The sequence below is a fragment of the Stenella coeruleoalba genome (assembly GCF_951394435.1).
Source record: "Stenella coeruleoalba genome assembly, chromosome: 11".
In the NCBI taxonomy this organism is placed as follows: domain Eukaryota; kingdom Metazoa; phylum Chordata; class Mammalia; order Artiodactyla; family Delphinidae; genus Stenella; species Stenella coeruleoalba.
In genome coordinates, this window is record NC_137157.1 from 22,996,311 (window position 1) to 23,016,488 (window position 20,178).

General features: G+C 42.4%; 1 long non-coding RNA gene across 10 annotated transcripts in view; it reads left to right on the forward strand.

Moving 5' to 3' along the window:
- LOC307193759 overlaps window positions 1–20,178 on the forward strand; it is a 681,048-nt gene that overhangs the window by 103,946 nt on the left and 556,924 nt on the right. For 7 of the 10 annotated variants that reach the window (XR_013830398.1, XR_013830399.1, XR_013830400.1 and 4 more), the window contains exon 3: window positions 19,309–19,352. The exons of 2 other annotated variants lie outside the window; for them this stretch is intronic. This is a non-coding gene — a long non-coding RNA (uncharacterized lncRNA). Of the gene's footprint in view, window positions 1–5,018; window positions 5,316–19,308; window positions 19,353–20,178 lie in introns of those variants that run through there. One more of the 10 variants, XR_013830407.1, reaches the window with a different exon arrangement.

Sequence of the window (20,178 nt, forward strand, 5' to 3'; positions counted from 1 at the left end):
CTAATGAACCTAACCTTCAAGTAGGAGCATAAAATCCTAATTAAATCAGGGCATCGTGAAGCTATTGGCAGGCTGTTTATAATTCGGTAGAATCTTGTTTCTATGAGTGGTTATATGAAAATTATAAAGCATCAGAACTGGAATGTTGTATCGTTTAATTATCTCCTTATCTATCTCCAAACTCCTTTAATCTACAGACTGTGTCACTCCATATATAAATATTGATTGTTTAGCAGGCCCAGGATATTATACTTACTAAAATATTGTGTTTCTCACCTGAAACTCAGCTTCTTGCCTCCACTCTCTTGGGAGAAGTTTCATGTGAATTATTTCTTCTGATGAAAGAGGTCTTGAACTTATAAATTTGGGAAAAAAGCTTAAAAAATAAAGTGCTTCTGATATTTTCTGAGTACAGGAAATTCAAATAGGGAAGGGAGGAGAAAATATTAGAGATGAATGCTAACTTATTTTTTTCTTCCAAGGAAGGTGGGCAGGGGGATGTTCCTGCAAAGATTGCAACACTCCATATTTCATAAAAGATTTATTAGCAATGACGGAGGGAGATTGCTGAGAGGAACCCTGATAAATGCCTTGCCTTTTTTCGCTGCTTTAAAATTATGGGTTCTGTCCATAAAGTACTGATTAATTCATATTCATTCAATGACATACCCTCTTTTTCTCCCCCAAGCAAAGATTGTAAGCATTTTACTTCAACAAATAAAGAACTCTGGGTGGGATGCATACTAATTCATTTAGCTCTAGAACTCGCACTACAATTGATGCAGCTAATCACAGCAAAGCAGGAAAGATTCTTTTCTTTTCCTGTGACAAGTCCTGCCTACCTTTCAGCATTTTTTCCCCAAAGGTATTATTAATCTCTAAACGTCACGAAATTGAAGACTTATCTAAGACCCTTTAAAACAGTGTGGCATCATACGTAGCAACTCCCAAGGAGAGAAGTTGCTTTGCTTTTCTAAAAGACTGACTGTAGCAATTGGAGTCTTTTTTCCTTGCTTAAGGAATCCGGATAAAGTAACTGGTGCCTGTTCTAAACTTCCAGAGGAAATTGGTTGGATTTTAAACACAGTATTTATTTTGGAATACTGGGTGGTTCAGGCCTAGAAAAATGGCAAAGTCCTTGGAGGGAAGAGAATAGATGTTGGGCAGCAGATGAAGAGCCAGCAGTGACTCTTTGCTCAGGAGTTTACCTGGGAGAGACACAGCTATGGCAGTGGGATGGATGGGACTTCCTGCTGCATAAGGTGGTCTGACAAATTACTTTTATGCACTTCTCAGAGAATCAGCCAGTATTTTTCAAATTTAATGGATTTTTAAATTGTAAGAGTAATGTACTCCTGTTGAAAATATTGGAAAATGTAGACAAGTACTAGCAGAAGAATTATTTCACAAGCACTGTGCTAGACACCATCCTGGATTATTTAAGGAGATTTCCATGAAAGAAGGTCCCTTAAATCTGGTTGGGGAACAATGGGCTGTAACCTCCATGAGGGTAAGTATCAGGTCTGTCTTGATCACTTGGCCCAGTCCTTGGCACTCTAGATGCTCACTATGTATTGGTTGAAGGAATAAAATTGTAAACAAACAGTAAAAACAGTGCATGTCCAAATTTGATTTTGCATAATTTTGATTGAGAGAACTAGAAGTATTGGTATGAGTCGCTCTCTAGACTTTTGAGTAATTTCCAAGTAGTTTTGTTAAGGATCTAGTTTAGATAGAAAATGACCAGACGTCAAGTTGCGGTGGAGAGGGGGAGTGCTATTTTCCATCGAAAATAAGACTACTTGGGGAATGCTTCTCCATGCCAACTATGGAACAAAGTTTAACCTTCCTCTCTTATAGCAACTCTCAGAAGTATGCATTTTTATCTTCATTTTATAATTTGGTTCAGAAAGCATAAGTAATTGTTCAAGACCTTAGTTAGTAAGTGGCACACCTGGGATTCAAACTCTCCTTTGTGTAACTCCAACACTGTGTTCATAACCACCATGCTTTACTGCCTGGAGTCTGGGTCAGCCAACGGCAGGGGCCAAATACAGGAGCATATCCAGGGTTTGCACATAGGGATGTTTAGAAGATCCACTGTGGGGAGCTAAGTCCAGGGGAAGAATATGTGGGATTCCTGAACTTTTAATCCAGGGTCTACTGAGGATCCAAGATCTGGGAAATACATTTGCCCAAGACTCACACAGCTTTGAAGAAGCTGAGTTCTGATCACATTGGCAGTGAGCACTGGGAAAGCCAGGGATCAGCAGTCAGGGAGTTGGTAACTGGCATTGAGGGACAGGAGACCTTGCCATTGGGGGCTGACACGTAAGACTCTGGGTTTGGCTTCCGGGAAGGTTGGGGCTTTCCAGTTGAAAACTTGAGATGCCACATGGGGGACTCAGCCCCTGGGAGACACAGAATGAATCATGATTGACTCTGCAAGGCACCCTGCTGCCATGGAGGCCATCCCATTTGTCTTATTTGGAGACAAACTTAGTACCAGTGCCTGGAATAGAACTAAAAGGGAATCAAGTTGACTCAGTTACCAGGGTTGGATGGTGTGATTCAGTGAGGGTGCAGACTACCCCATGTTTGTCTGACCTTAGGGAATAGTCACATCTAATATATGGGACTCAGGTTCATTTTTACCAAAGTTAATTGATATGTTGGATATTTCAAGCTTTCCCCTTTAATAATAAGGAGCACTAATAGTTGTGCATCTAATATATGTCAGGAACAGTGCATAGCCCTTTGCATCTCATTTAATCCTCACAGCAATTTTGGGCGGTAAGCACTGTTATCATCATCTTCATTTTACAAAGAAATGAAATGAAGGCTTGGAAGAGTTAAGTAATTCAGGTAAGGTCACATATCTAGGAAGTGTGGAGCAGGGCTGAATAGCTGGGGAAGCCATTAAAATACTGAAAAATGTCTATTCTAGTAGTAAGTAGGCATCACAAGCTCTTCTGAGTGTCCACACATCCCTGGCCTGCTCTGTGGTCAGCCAACTAGAGAGGGGTTTGTACAGTAGGAGGTCTGGGGCCAGCATCTGCTCTCACTGGGTGATTTCCCTGCTGCACTGGATGTACATCTATTGGTGGAGGTAGTTTTCATGGCGCACATGCCACCTGGCAGATTAGGGCTCAGCACCCTAACAACCCTCTAAGAGAATACGAATCACCCTGAGCGTTCAGATGTGTAAGCTCTTGCCTGTGTGCCTTCATCAACAGTTGCTCCAGGGGAGGGGCCCATAGTGTTTCCTGTCATTCACCCAACTTCTTTTCTCAGTGTTTTGGGCTTTTCCTTTTGTAAAGGTGTTGATCCTGTTAAAAGCCACTTATATTTCCTGCCATTGCTTTCTGCGGGGCAGGTGGTAACGCACTCCAAGAATGTTGAATTATTTCCGTGCAGTTTAATGAAAGGAACCAGGATCTAAAGGTAGCTGACTTGAGTTCAAATCTTGACTCCATCATTTATTATCTCTGTGTGACCTTGCATAGGCTACCAAACCTCTTCGCATCTCTTCATTTGTAAAATGATGGTAATTCTATCCATCCGTCCTAGAGTCCTACCATCCATTTAAATCTTTTTACCAGAGAAAGACATAAATTAATATCACAATGGACATAGGCTACTGCACAATGTACTTGTCTAGTCCCTGAGGGGACTGAAAAATTGGCAGACCAGATTATTAATAGTTTTCAAGATAGAATCCACATCAAATGCTGCACTATTCTCTGCCTCCAAAGAGTGGACGTGGGTTTTCTGTCTTATTTGTTGTGATGGGTTTGTTTACTGGAGCTCTTCTTTTAGAACTGTCTAGAACTTTTCCAATTTAAGTGATTCTGAAGTGACATTTCCAAAACTAGCCTAAGGCTTTTCTCTACTCTCACTAGCCTCACCTCACAGCCCCCATGAAAGCACACTCAGGCTTCATTACATTTACTAAGATAGACTCAAGTAAATCCTACTGTAGATAAACAGCCCATAAAATTAACCATGGGTGAGCAGATTGTCTCTTAATGCACTCTTTAAAGGGCATGCTCTTTCAGGGGAGAAACCAACCAGGGAATGGATTTGGAGATAATTTGTGAGTTGCAGGTGTGACCTGATAAGGCACTAAAAAGCTCAACATTATGATTGTAAAAATGCAGTATGCCCATCCATCATCAGTGTAGCCTACATAAGCAAAGTCATTTATTAGAGCAGGATAAATAGCTTGTTATTTGTCGGGAGTAAAAATGAATAGGTACAAAAATAGTAATATGGTAAAATTTGTGAGTACTTGTATGCATTATTTCTTTTAGTCGTTAAAGCTATTATTACTGGTCCTTTTTTACAAACAAGGAAATTAACCCTCAAAGGGTTTTACTGATTTATTTGTTTCCATAGCTAGGAGTCAGAGTAGTTCTCAATGCCCGGGAGACATTTAGCAACGTCTGGAGACATTTTTGGTTGTCACAAGTGAGCGGAAATGCTACTGATGGGCAGAGGCTGGGGATGCTGCTAAGTATCCTATATGCACAGGACAGCCCCACACATCGAAGTATTATATGGCACAAGATGTTAGTGGTGCTGAGGCTGAGAAACCCTGAGTTGGAGGGAGTGGCAGTGAACCCAGGTTTTTCGGATTCCCAATTCAATGCTTATTTCTCTACAAGATTTTACAGATAACAGTGTAGTAGAACTGTCATTGATCATAAGTTTCTCTAGGACGATGTTCATCTGGTACCTGGTAGTTTCAGCTGATATTATTTTGATTATTACCGACCCTCCCGAGTTGATCCCCAGCAAGGACCCTTCTGCCCAGTGTCGCTTACACCAGTAGGAGACTGAATTTGGTTCAGAAAGTAGAGTTCTTTGATCAAAGAACGGTGAGGTACAAGCTCACGCTGTAGAGTACATGCTCTCCCTGACAGGCTGTGGGAGGGGCTGCTTCATAGGGTTTTGTTGTCTTATTTTTGGCCTCGCCTCGCGGAATGCCGGATCTTAGTTACCCGAACCCGTGCCGCCTGCAGTGGAAGTGCCGAGTCGTAGCCACTGGACCGCCGGGCGAGTCCCCTTATAGGATTCTTGTCATGGGGGAGGGGGTGGAGTTCTGGGGAGGGCGGGGCTGGCGGGCGCTGCCGTGCTGCGCAGGCTCAGGACTGCAGGGCTGAGGCAGAGCCTCTGCGCACGTCCCACCGCCGCCGCCATCTTGGATCGTGTGGGCCCCGCGCTTCCGCACGCGCCCTGCAAGCTGAGGTGTCGGCTCGGCCCCTTGGCACTGGGACCAGTGAAACCAGACTCGGCGCAGAGGAAAGGAAAAGGTTAGACTATTTTATGACCCAGATTCTATTTTTATTTCCCAGGGATTGTTAATGGGCTTTGCCGGTGACAGTTGGTCCTTGTGTCCATTCTGATGGGCTCCTGAGGAGCAAGTTGTGAACTGTTTTGAGTCACACCCCTGGGTGTCACGTGACCATGTTTGGCAGTATCTAATCTGCAGGTGATAGAGGATCTCCTTATATGTAGCAAAGTTGAGGAGAAAAATGAACCGGAGATTTTTTTTTAAAGAAAGGCTCTCCTTTGGCCTCCCCATGTAAATAATAATAATGCCCCACCACATGTATTTAGGGCTTTATAAATTTCAAAGCACTTCTGTATTCCTTCAACATATTGAGGAGAAAATAAGTGCCATGTTGTTCTAGTTCTGAGCGTACAGTAGAGCCCAAAACAAAGTCTCTCTTGACCGCTTGTAGCTTATGCACGAGGTGCAGGGGACACAGGCCATAGGAAACAAGTAAGTATGTAATATGACGGAGAAAGGTACGCACTGTGGAAAAGGATAAAGCAGAGTAAGCGGAACAGGGAGTGCGGGGGTGGGGGTGTAGCCGTGTCGCCTGGGTGGGCGGGGAAGGGCAATGACGAAGTGGGGTCTTTTTGCAGAGATGTGAAGGGTGGAAGAGAGTGAGTCATGTGGATATCAGGGAGAGGAGAATTCCCAGCAGAGAAAACAGCAAATGCTCTGGGACTGGTATGTGCTTGACAAGTTCAAGGAATGGCAAGGTGGCTGGCGTGGCTGGAGCTGAGTGAGCAGCGGGGGAATGGGGAAGAATGGGTCTCAGAGGTAGCAGCAGGGTGACCTTGTAAGCCATTGAAGAAGGACTTCAGGCTTGACTTTGATTGAGATGGGGAGCCACTGAAGAGTTTTGAGCAGAGAAGTGACATGATCAGATACAATTATAAGAGATCAGTCTGGCTACTATGTTGAGGCTAAACTACAGGACCTTAGGTTTGAAGCCAGGAAATCAGTTCCAGGGCTGTTGCAATAATCCAGAAAAGAAGCAAGGGTTGGCACCAGAGATGTAGCATAGGAGGTGATGAAATCAATCTGATTCTGGGTATCTTTTGAAGGTTGAGCCAACAGGATTTGCTTCACAAATGGGGTATGAGAGAAGGAGAGGGAAAAGAGATGGCTCCAAGGATATTAGCCTGAGAAATGTCCCCATTTGAGATGGGGAAGCTATAAGAGAAGCAGGTTTGAGGTGAAAGATCAGGAGTGCTGGTTTTAACATATTAAGTGTAAGGTGCTTATTAGGAATCTGAGTGGAGACGTAATGTCATATCAAGTAGCGTATAACACATCCAATGTTACATCTCTCTTTGACCAAAGGCCACTGTTTAATTAACATGCCCAGGGCTGCAATGTGATGAAACTGGGATGAAATCATACTCTGTCTGATTCTAAGACCAATGTCCTTCTGCTGAGGGAGAATTCTGGATATAAATAAGTATAAAGAAAGAAGCCTCTAATAGCACCAATTCCTAAAAACTGTCTTTAAACTGTGCTTCTTTATGATCTTCCCTAAAAAGCAAGGAATGGCCACATTTGGACAGAGGCACAAAGCACATTAAAATAAGTTGACCTCCTGCTGTGGGCCTTGGAATTATTATCAAAGTCATAAAAAGAGCAGGGCAAAGAAGCCCAAATAACTCAGATTCTGCCTACTTCAAATATCACAACTTTTTAAAAGCTCTCTTTTTCTTTATGCATCGATAGAATTAACAAAAAATGAAATCTTACTCTTTGTACTGTTTGGTTTATTTTTTTCCCTAAGTTTTTATGATAAAAAATTCAAACATACAGAATTGTTCAGTAAGCATCCATATATCTACCTCCTAGCTTCTGCATTTAATATTTTCCTATATTTCCTTTTTCGCATATCTGTCCATCCATCCCTCTATTCAAATGTCTGTCTGTCTTACTTTTTTGATGAATACCATGGTCAACTGCACCCCTCAGTACACTTTCCGCCTAAAGACTTCAGCATGCATATCATGAACCAAGTTCCGTATTAAACCCTTTATTTTTTACACTTGTGCCCCATTGGTTTTCAGTGGCTCTCTTGTAAATGGCATGTAGTAGAATTTTGAATTTGGGTCTAACCTAAGAGTACATCTTCTAAAGAGGAGCCTATCACCCCATCACATTGACTGGGATTGTGGAATGTCAGTTCTTGCTTCTGTCTTCTTATTTTATGTCTTTCTTTGTGTATGCCTCCTTGACATTTCCCCTTTTATACTCTTTAGGCATTTATTCAAGTTTTCTTTGGTCTTTTCCATCTAGTAAACATGTTCTACTTTTTTCTTTCCAACCAGTAGTTACCTTTGAATTAAAACAGATATTGAGTCTAAATTTCTTTATTCATGTCGAGAATGAAACAGCATCCATTGCCTCCTCTCTTGTGAGAGGGGATCATTGAAGCTCCTTTGCTTTCCTTGGCTACTGAACCATTTCAAAGTTTCAGCCCAGGAAATCACAGACTCAGAGCATGTCAGGCTCTCATTTTTCAAGAGGGGAAAATTGAGACCCAGAGGGGGAAAAAGACTTTATCCTTCTGAAAAGCCCCAGCTTCTGAATGGAAGAATCAGAGAGCTGGCTTGAACACAGGGCGTTTAGTGCACCTCTACCTTTAGCTCAGACAACACTCAAACAACACTTAACAGCTCCTAGACAGATGAGAAAAGACACTAGTTTTAAAGGATTAAAGAAAATGGATTTCTCAATTCATTGTAGAAATTTAAAAGCCTTCTAGGAAATCCTTCCATCTCTATAATAAAAAATTTTAGCCTACATTCTATTAACCTTTATCTCCACAATGGAAAAGCCTTTTGCTTAATAATATCCCCTGAAATATTTGAAGACTATTCTTAAGTCTCCCCATAGTCTCCTTTTCTTAAGAATAAATAATCCAAATTCCTTTAAAATTTTCTCATAAATTCTTCTTCCCATTCTTCTATTAATCTTTATAACTTTCCATGAGCTTCCTTCAATTTTTCTATCTTGCTTCTAAGTTGTGAAGCCAGGAAAGGACAAAGTGTTCTGATACTGATTATTGAGTTCATGCCAAACTGTGAGTTCCTTGAAGGCAGGGGTTATTTCTTATTCAACTTTGTACCCCTGGATTAGGGGTCAGCAACCCTTTTATTTTTTTGCCTAAAAAGAGCCAGATAGCAATATTTTAGTCATTGCAGGCCAAGAGGCAGTGTCCTATATTCTTTGAACAGCTGTTGTCTCTGAAAGGCTAATACTCTTTTTTATGTTTTATATTATAGAAATGTGAAGATCATTCTTAGCTCAAGGGCCACGCATAAACAAGTGGTATGGCAGATGTGGCTTATGGGCTCTAGTTTGTTGACTCTTGCTCTAGATCCTAGCACAATGCATGGCACGTAGTAGGCATTCAGTAAAGTTTGTTGAATAAAAGGATGTATGAATCTATGAAGATTATTTCATAATTTCTGTCTTTTATATTCTTATTTAACCTTTAACATTTCTCTTACATTGCTGGCTCAGTGAACTTGTCCACTAAGACCTTTAGATCTTCCTCAGCCATACACACTCATGGCCAGCACTTTCACATGCTGTTTGTACTTGTGTAGTTTTAGTGTTTTCCCCTTAATCTGAGATGCAGTAGGGGCCCTCTGTTAACCTTCATCTGCTGGTGGCTTTGGATCTCATCTTTAATTTAGTGAGGTCGTTTTGAACTTTGTTTTTCCAGTGTGTTCAGCAGCTGCCCTAGTTGCAGATTATCTGTGAACTTAACAAGCAACCACAGGCAATTGACAAAACCAAAATGCCAGACTCAGTTCAACCACCCCAGCTGAGGCCCCCAGCTCTATTTCCATTCTTATGTCTCCTACCTGCCCTGAAGGGGTTGGGAAACTCATTTCTACTTATTGTCCTGGAATAAATTGGAAGGAATCAGACAGGCACACAGAGGAGGCTGGCACTAATGGCAAAAGGAAAAACCCTTCCTTTTTTTCTCCTTTCTCCTTTTTGGGCCCATAGAGAATACGAGTCACAGGCTGAGAGAGTGTGAAGTTCTGTATTAGTTAGAAGAATTTCCATTCTGAGCCGAATTTTTTTTTTTTAATTTATTTTTGGCTGTGTTGGGTCTTTGTTGCTGTGCGCGGGCTTTCTATAGTTGCAGCGAGCGGGGGCTACTCTTCGTTGCGGTGCGTGGGCTTCTCATTGCGGTGGCTTCTCGTTGCGGAGCATGGGCTCTAGGCGCACAGGTTTCAGTAGTTGTGGCACGCGGGCTCAGTAGTTGTAGCTCACAGTCCCTAGAGTGCAGGCTCAGTAGTTGTGGCACACGAGCTTAGTTGCTCCATGGCATGTGGGTTCTTCCCGGACCAGGGCTCGTACCTGTGTCCCCTGCATTGGCAGGTGGACGCTTAACCACTGCGCCACCAGGGAAGCCCCTCTGAGTCGAATTTGGATGAAGCAGTTGTGAGCAGCACACATCCAGCATCAGGGGCATGGAGCTGCTTTACAGAATGCCCGGAGGCTGATCCCTGAGACTGAGTAGTACATCACTCCTGCCATCCCCTCTGTCCCACTCCCAGTTTCAGAGGAATTGAGTCCTAGGTCCACAGATGCATTTCTGATGGAATCTCCCTATTTATCTGCAATGACCTTGTGGGGAACCTGCTGTCTCTCTTTCATCCAGGGTCCAGTGGAACCACCTCTAAACTGCTAGTGGGTCAGCAAAGAGCCATGCTTCTTCAGTGCTCGGTGTCCTGCCTGGGACACAGAAGGGCTTTTAGATTTAGCCAGATGTGAAGTCAAGCCTGATGGAAAACATGGGCAGGGGGCGCTCCTTTTCCTCCAAGCTCCTGACTACTAAGTGGTTACAGCTTTCAGTTGGAGGGAACTGGGAAAAGCTCTACTCTGGTTCCCTAGGGGTGATATGAGTTGCCTGTGGACCGTTTTATCCAGTCTTCTCTTTCCCTTTCCTCCCTTACTCTCTCTGTTGCTAAAATTGTTGTGATTGTTACCATTTAAAATATCCAGGAAAGCTGCATTTATTTACAACGACTTCCTTCTTAACCAGCTGGGAGAAGTTGCAAAATAGCCAACTCAGTGGTGGATCAATCTTCAACATTTCTTTCAAATGTTGAAGTAAAGAAAATGATGACAATTTTAAGGCTGTATTAGGTGGAAATGATCTATGAGGGATGGCGGACGGCTGAAGGTCACAAATCAGGCAGCTGCCTCTGGCTCAGTGACTCAGAAGAAACGTGGAAGGCAATGGGAAGTGTGTTCCTGAGTTTTATGAGAGTCCAAGTTTGGGAATTTATCAACATGCCTGGGATTTCCTGTAATGAGCCTCTTTACTCCTTTCATAAAGCAAACCATTGTCTGATTAGAGCTGGCTGGCCTTCCTTAGATACAGAAATTAATTCATTTTGATTTTAGGGGGAAAATATCACACTTACTTGATAACAGCCTCATTTGCATGTGGGAATCACGTTTATTCCCCACCAGGTTAAAAGAATAATGTTAGTGACATTGAATTTGCATATTTTGTATCATTAATATTTGGAGAGCTTCTTTCAAGGTGTTTTAGATTCTGGGTATACACTCTCTTTTTCTTTTTGTTAGAGGACTTTTTTAACCTGTGTGTCAGGATAGGCTTGGTCATGCTGCGGTAGCAAAACCACTTTCAAATCTCAGTGGCTTAAAATGAGGGTTTATTTCATTCTTGTGCTACATGTCCATCTTGTCCAGCACGAGCTGTGCTCCATGATATTTTCTTTCAGGGACCCCCACTGTTGAGAGCATGGGTTCTCAAACTTTTTCTGTAAAGGGCCAGGTGGTAAATATTTGGGGTTTTGCAGGCCGTATGGTCTCTGTTGCAGCTGCTCAGCACTGCTGTTGTAGCACGCAAACAGCCATAGCCTATACGTAAAAGGATGGGCATGGCTGTGCTCTGATAAAACTTTATTTATAAAAATTTGCAGTGGCCTGGATTCAGGCTGTGGGCTGTAGTTTGCCCACCCTGTGGTGGAGAGGAGAAGGAAAGGTGGTGAACCTTGCACCAGTTCTTTAAGGCTTAACTTCCACTCACACTTGATTGGCCACAGCAAGCCACATGGCCACATCTAACTTCATGGAGGTACAGAACGTGCAGTCCTCATCCCTGTCCAGAAAGAGAACCGGAAATGTTGGTGAACAGCACCTGTGATCACACACCCCTTCCCTATTCTTTTTAGAGAAACCAATATTTCCTCAAGTTCTAGACTAACACTTCAAAAAGCATCCTTTAAATGCAGTCTAACTCTGTTGTTTTGGTGGAGCTAAACAAATTTAGTAGATGAGCAGGATCTAATTTCCAGGAGTCATTCTAAGCGTTAAGTATGTGACATTTTTTCTTTAAGCCCATCAAGTTTCTGTTTGAATCCCTGCATCAATCTGAAGTGAGATTAAATTCATCCATCCAACTCATTGTCAGGTATTTAGACTTCTGGATCCAGGCAGTGATCACATCCTCTCCTTTTCTTTTCTTTTCTCTCCTTTTTTTTTTTTTTTCCTTTATAGCCGTGGAAGTCCAGGGCTCTCACCTTTCACTGGGATATAACTGGGCCTGGGTCTTCCTGACCACCTAGGGCACCCCTCTTTGCGTCCCCAAGAGAGACCAGCAGTTCCCACTATGTGAGGTCTCCGGAGCCTCTCCTGTCTTTTAGCATTCGTGTCCTTGTTGCTAAGCTTTGCAAATCAGGAAGGTAGATGTCACTTCATCCAGGAGAGGGCACTGTTCCCAAAGTCTAGAAGACAATTCCTTCTGGTGGAGGCGCAAATTAAGGATTAATGAAACCCATGTTCAAACGCTGAAACTATAGCACCTATTATAAAACGTAAACCAAACACCACACTAGGAATGTATTCTATAAAAAGGGAAGAAATGCAATTTATTAACAACTTGTACATTCCAGAAGGTACAAACTGCCTTGTTAAATCATCCAAACATTTTTAGTGGCTCTTCTTCTTTTCTTACAATACAGACTCAGGCTTTTTGAACCAAAGCCTGCCCTGGTGTTGGCTGCCTAGAGGAGGTCCTTGGGATCTTGGAGGCCAAGGCTGAGAGAGACAGGAAGTTTAGGTCCTGTTGCAAAAAGAATAATTTGCCTCTTTCAGGCATCTTCTCCCCACAGGAAGGTGAATAACACTTCTGAGAAACTTAATGCAAAATGTGGGAAGCAAATATAACTAAGACAACTTGGTGGTTATAAACTTTTTGTTCCACACTCTCAGTTCATTTGTACCTAAGCCTGTATTTCTTTCTTTTTTTAAAAAATATTGTTTATTTGGTTGCGCTAGGTCTTAGTTGCGGTAGGAGGGCTCCTTAGTTGTGGCATGCGAACTCTCAGTTGCGACATGCATGTGGGATCTAGTTCCCTGACCAGGGATCGAACCCAGGCCCCCTGCCTTGGGAGCGCAGAGTCCCATCCACTGTGCCACCAGGGAAATCCGTAAGCCTCTATTTCTCTGGTGTGTTCTTAATAGAACCATCCAGGACTTTTTTTTTTTTTTTTTTTGCAAATTTCTACTTAGCTGCTAAATCTCCTTGATTCTTACTGTGACCATCAGGTTATTAACTCTCTCTGCCTCAGTCTTCTTGTCTGTAAAATAGGTGTAATGATACTGCCTACCTCAGGAGATGTCACGAGATTCCTACTATCTTGTGTTCTTTTGTTTCTTCTCACAAGTTTACGACTGTTTTAACCTCCCCTGTACTTTTTTTCCCCATATTGTTGCCATGTAACTCTCTCTGGAGTTAGTTTACTCTCAGGTAAATTAGTTAGTATCAATCATAAGATAGCAAACATAAGATACTAAAGGCAACTCTCTGGTGGTATTCTTCTCTGAGGGTGGGGGGATGCATATCCCTTTCCCAGTTAATCTTTTTGTGATCATATACAGCATCCAATATATTCTTTACATCTTATTAAACCTCTCTATAGGGTTTTCCCTGGAATGGTGTCCTTTGGAATTTCATCCCCTTTATCTGGTTAAGTTCCTAGATTAGCTTAGGTAAAAAAGGATAATGATAATGTTCATAATGTTCATAGCATCTCATATCAATTGGCCACAATCCATGTTCCAGGCACTATGCCAAACACTTTATGTGCCCTATGTCATTTGATCCTCATCAAACTCCTGTGTAATATCTCCATTTTGCAGATGAGGAAACTGAGGGTTAAGGAAGTCAAGCAACTTGGTGTAAGTCATACAACTAGAAAGTGGCTTGTGGACCTGGGCCTGCTCACAGTATACTGACGTCAGTCCTGTGCTGGATTGTTCTAAAATGTGTTTCCCCAGTGAGAGATGGAAGATACAAACAGACAAAGGCCAGACCGTTTATAAAAATCAAACCCTGACCCACAGTCTGCAGCAACCAGCCCAGGAAACCAACTCATTATCAACAGTAACCAGCCCAGGACACCAGCCTGCTGTCTATCAGTCACACTTGCAGGAAGTCGGATCACTATCTCTAGCAAGTGGTCCAGGAAGCCAAACAATAGCCTCTGGAGCGATTGGCCTCACATGGCCAAGCTTAATAACTGACAGCGTCCCTAATTTTTGTCCCCACTTCTAACTTAGGACCAATTAGAGAAAGCCAAATATACACCCATAACCAATCACATAGGATGTTCCTCTTCTGGTGAGGCTGCCTACAGCTTCCCCATGCCGACAGCTTCCAATCAGGGCATCCCTGAAGCCTTCTCATTTTTCCACTGTAAAGCTTTCTCACTCTTTTGCCTGCCTTTGGGTCTGCCAAATGTAAGCGATAGTGGCCGACTCCCTTGCTATATAGCAAGCTCTGAATAAACAGGCTTTGCTTGTTCTCATCTGATCAGTCTTCATTTATTTCCACACTGGTCACCGTGTATTTTCTCTGGGCTATGCTAATTATTTTTCATGTTCTACACCAATCTGCTTTCCATGCTGATTTAAACAGGTTCACGTGTTTTTTTTGTTGCTGTTTTTTTAATTTTGAGTTGGCATTGCAACTGCAGAGAATTCTCAGTTTGTCTGTCTGAAATTGCTCACTGTGCAGACTTAAAGCACTGTGACTTCATCAGTTGATCAATTGTATTTCTATCACTTTAGCTATTTCTGTTCCAGTTTGCTATTGAACTGACCTCCAGTTCTCTCAAGTGTCTACTTGGGTCATTGCATAATGTCTTCATCTTTGCTGCTGGACAGAGGATTTTTTTTTTTTTTTTTTTTTTTTTTTTTTTGTGGTACGCGGGCCTCTCACTGTTGTGGCCTCTCCTGTTGTGGAGCACAGGCTCCGGACGCGCAGGCTCAGCAGCCATGGCTCACGGGCCCAGCCACTCCGCAGCATGTGGGATCTTCCCGGACCAGGGCATGAACCCATGTTCCCTGCATTGGCAGGAGGACTCTCAACTGCTGTGCCACCAGGGAAGCCTGGACAGAGGATTTTTAAACAGTTGACGGGCATTTTTGAAAAAGAAAACAACCTTAGTCCTGAGCATTCCAGGTCTCCCCCACTTCTCAGAAATCTTCTGCCTTGTGGCTGCTTCCTCAATCACATGACCTATGTCTTTCCTTCTCACTCTGCCAGAAGCTGGCCCAGGGATTAGAAACAGTCCAGCTGCGGCTCACTCTGGGATTTTTCTGTCCAACTAGTTCACGTGTCTTCTAATACCACTAGGTGAAAAATGAAATTGGTGTAAATCTGGGTGGGTAGCATCTCAGCTAGAAAGTGTGGATTTAGTCCTAGATTGTCTTACTTGTCAGGGCACCCACACTTCATTCTGGGCTGTACTGGTTCTGTAGCATGGGCCACTTCATGAACACTTATTATGTGTCAGGAATTGTGTTAGGGACTAAGGAAACAAAGATGTATGAGACTCTGGTCCCCAGGTAGAGAGGTGCTGAACACATAAAAGACAGAAGACAATGCAGGGTCTTACATTCTGAGTGTGGGATTAGCTACTCCTCTGTGTTGGCACCAACAACAGCGGGTCTCGGGCAGTCCTAGAACTTGTCTCAGTGTAGTGTAATTGAAGGCACAGCACCGTTTACCCCACTGGACTGTGATTCCTTGAGGACAGGGACCAATTCTGGCACACCTGCTGTGTTGTCAACACCTCAGCTGGTACCTGGTTCCTTGCAGGCAGGTGAAGAGTATGAGCTATTTGGTCAAAGAGAAGCAAGTTCAAGTCCCAGCTCTTCTACATAGTGATTACTGGAATTGGGGCATGTTACTAAGCCTTTCTAAGGTCCTGTGTTTTCATCCGTAAAATGGGGATAATAATAATTATACCAATTCTTTCTACCTCATAGATCATTTCCACATCATTGGCGCATATGAAACACTCAATAAATATCTTCTGCTACAATTATGAATTCAATTGCCTTGAAAGTCCCAGTGATATGATGATACTCCAGAGTGGAGAGGAAGGAGGGATTGCTGGAGTAATCTTGAAAGTTGGGAGTTTTTCTGGGGTGGAAGCCAGGCAAACCCATCCCAACGTTACGTGGCACTAGAGCCATTGATAACACTACGTGGTACTTCCGAACAGCACACAGTAAAATAAAGCATCCAGTTAATAACGGGGGTATGAAGAACATGAATTCATGACTTAAAACAAAGACTGAAACGTTTGAGAATTTCTGTTCCACGTTGCAAGTGTTGGTAATTACCTTTCCACAGACGCAATGCAGAATCCTGATTTATTAACTGGTGCTTCAGAAAAAAGGTCTTGGTTATGGGGAAAGTTGAATAGGGGTTGCTGATAAATTCTAAGGAAGAAAAGAATTTAGCTAAATACATTTCATAGGGGAGAAAACTAGGAGAGGCTCTAAGCTTAAAATACTCCCATTTCACATATCAATGCTGTGAATCTTAATTTCCCCAAATGAGGATAATACCTTGTTGTGGGAATTAAATGAGATAACAAATGTGAAAGCACCAACACAATGCCTGATATCTCTTGAATGCTAGAAGTAGTTGAATATTATTTTCCTTTTTTTGTTCTCCTTGTGGCAGAAAAAGTAACATTTGGAAAATGTATGGTATACCAGAGTAGTTATCCCAAGATGGGAAATGAACGCATAAAAATAAAAATGATTGTTTTACTCGGGAATAGTGTGGCTGAGTTTGCTGATTATCCTTTAAATCCATTCTCCTTTTCTCCTGCTGTGATAGAATCCCTTGTTAGATGGGCCCATGGCTGTTTGGAATAATGACATCATTTTCCAGCCTCCTTTGTAGGAAGTGTGGCCACGGATGATGGGCCACGAGGGGGAAGTGGGGTGTGCCATCTACTGTATGTTTTCTTAAAGAGAGATTATGTGCTCCCTTCCTTCTCTTCCTCCTCTGCTGCCTGGAATGTTGATGTGATGGCTGGAACTGCATAGGGCAGTCATCTGGGCTCCAAGGTGTGGGCCTCCTTAAAGGATGGAGGAGATTGGGTCCTTTATGACTGTGGAGCTGCCAACTCAGCACTGGACTGCTGATGCTTATTGGAGACAGAATACACTTCTATCTTTTCAGAGCCACTGTTGTTTGGGCTTTTGGTCACTTGCAGCAAAAGCGAATCCTAAGAATTATTTCATCATTGATACAGTCACTGAAAGACATGGCTTTAAAGGGACCTGAATATTTTAGGAGACAAAGTCTAGGCCCAAAAGGAATATGAATTCCTCACAAGAACTTATTAAAAAATTCCATCCCATCAAAATAAGTAAGGAAAACAACCAAGCCTATTGGTTTCCTGTACAAGGCTGGCCAAGCCAAAGCTTTGATTTCACATTTTCACCAATGAAGAAGACATAGATAGTGTCATCGTGCACAGGTTACTGATTTCTGAACTTCTGCATCATTTTGGACCATGGCAGTCTAGAATTGCTAAGAATCCTGATGAGAGTAATCATACACTAATAAGACTTCTCTTTAGACTAGATTTTGGGATCATTTGTGATAGCACAAGAATCATACATATATATATATTGATGTTTGTACTAAAACATGTATTTTAAAAATTAAAAAAATGCTTTACCCACAGCATAATCCTATCACTTTGCATTTGCATCTTATTACTGAGTTTTGGTAATTATTAATGATTTGATAAGATTCAAAAGAAATTGGTGTAAGGACTCTCCCCTCCCCTAATCTCCATAATAATAATTTCCCCCTATTTATCTGCTGTCCACAGTGCATTGCTGGCTCACCTCTTAGGGAATGAACCCATCTTAATTGTAGTACCAGATATCAGGAGATGTTAGTTAATCTGGAGGCCAAGGTCAGTTGAAGTTATTTTGTTACGAGTCTTCCCTTCATGTGTAGCTCTTAGCTGATTTGTGGCTTAAGTGTCTCTTTAAAAAATACCGTTTTTTAATTAAAATTTTAAAAATTAAGGTATAATTGACATATAACATTATATTAGATTTAGGTATACAACATAATGACTTGATATTTGTATCCATTATGAAACGATTGCCACAGTAAGTCTGGTTAACAGTCATCACCATAAGTAGTTAAAATTTTTTTCTTGTGATGAGAACTTTTTTTTTTAAATTAATTAATTTATTTATATTTATTTTTGGCTGTGTTGGGTCTTCGTTTCTGTGCAAGGGCTTTCTCCAGTGGCGGCGAGCGGGGGCCACTTTTCATCGCGATGCGCGGGCCTCTCACTGTCGCGGCCTCTCCCGTTGTGGAGCACAGGCTCCAGACGCGCAGGCTCAGTAGCTGTGGCTCACGGGCTTAGTTGCTCCGCGGCATGTGGGATCTTCCCAGACCAGGGCTCGAACCCGTGTCCCCTGCATTGGCAGGCAGACTCTCAACCACTGCGCCACCAGGGAAGCCCCGATGAGAACTTTTAAGACCTCCTGCTTAGCAGCTTTCACATATACAATACGGCATTATTAACTATAGTCACATGCTGTATATTATATCCCCATGACTTATGGAGGTCGTAATTTTTTGTGTGTGTGTGTGTGGTACGCGGGCCTCTCACTGCTGCGGCCTCTCCTGTTGAGGAGCACAGGCTCTGGACGCGCAGGCTCAGCGGCCATGGCTTACGGGCCCAGCCGCTCCTCAGCACGTGGGATCCTCCCGGACTGGGGCACGAACCCGTGTCCCCTGCATCGGCAGGCAGGCTCTCAACCACTGCGCCACCAGGGAGGCCCTGGAAGTCATAACTTTTGACAACCCCATTTCACCCACCCCCGCCACTAGTCCCTGCCTCTGGTAACTACCAATCTGTTCTCTGTATCTATGAGCTCAGTTTTTTTTTAGACTCCACATATAATATCATATGGTATTTGTCTTTCTTTGTCTGACTTATTTCACTTAGCATAATGCCCTCAAGGTCCATCCATGTTGTTGCAAATGGCAAGATTCTCTTATTTCTTTTTCATGGCTGAATAATATTCCATTATGTATATATACCACATTTTATTTATCCTTTCATTCATTGATGGATGCATAGGTTGTTTCTGAAGCATCTTTTAATAAGGAGATCCACAGAAGTTATTCAAGCAACTGATGGGGTTAGCTTTGTTTCCCACTTCTCCTGTGAATACTTTCTTTCTCTAATACTCCAGCTGCTAGTAGTTTAAAATGACTTTCACCAGCTGTAGCTGGTACAGCTCAACTGGCCCTTAAACAGTACTTTATATTTTAAAGTTTACATTCATGACTTTCTTTTGTTTCATTATAGCCAATTCAGTGTCCTTCACATAGTAGGCATTTAATAAATGCTCGTTTATTTATTATCCAGTGGCTTTGTTGGCTCAGAATGGGTAGTGGTGTGGACTGGGCTTAGCTGTAGTCATATCTTAAGTATACGTGGATCCTAATTTCAGAGTGAAGTTTTTGAATTTTGAATGGTTGACTTACCACAAATGTGACTTGCAAATAATCACTTACCAACTCAGTAAGGCGAATGGTTAATAACAGCTTGGTTAGTAAATTCTTGTGTTTTTTTTTTTTTTTTAAGAAAAATGTATATCGAAGAGGATTAATCATACTTCTGAATACAAGGTAAATTATCATTGCTGTTTCATGCAAGGCTCCTGTTGTTTGTCTGAATTTATTCCTTTTTATCCCATTCCCATTCCATTCCCTATAGACAGTAATTCTAATGTGTTTCATATGTATTTCTTCTTTGTGTTTCTAAAAAGTGTAATAGTAAATAACACCTGTATAGAACCTACTGTGTGCCAGGTTCTCTTCTAAGCCCTTTATGTGTTATTATCAAATTCTCGTAACAATCTTTTGAGTTAAGAACCTTTATTAACACCATTTAATAGAAGAAAGAACTGAGGCACAGAGATGGTAAGTAACTTGCCTGAGGTCACTCAGCGACTAAGCAAAGAGGTTAGGATTTGAACCTAGGCAGCTGAGGTCTTAAATCATGCTCTTAATTACCAGCCATACCACTGGAATGTGTACTATGCTTTGTGTATATGCATTTTTTTTTTTTTTTTTTTTTTTTGCGGTACGCGGGCCTCTCACTGTTGTGGCCTCTCCCGTTGCGGAGCACAGGCTCTGGACGCGCAGGCTCAGCGGCCATGGCTCACGGGCCCAGCCGCTCCGTGGCATGTGGGATCTTCCCGGACCGGGGCACGAACCCGCGTCCCCCGCATCAGCAGGCGGACCCCCAACCACTGCGCCATCCAGGGAAGCCCGTATATGCATTTTTAATTTATGTAAATGGTATTGTGTAAATGGCACAGCTATAAATCTCAGTTTGTTTTGTCTTTCACTCAGCACGTTGCCTTTATGAAGAACCTATGTTTCTTTGTCCACTTATGATCCATTCCTATGATGGCTGTACCCCAGGGTGAACATCTATCACATATTGCCT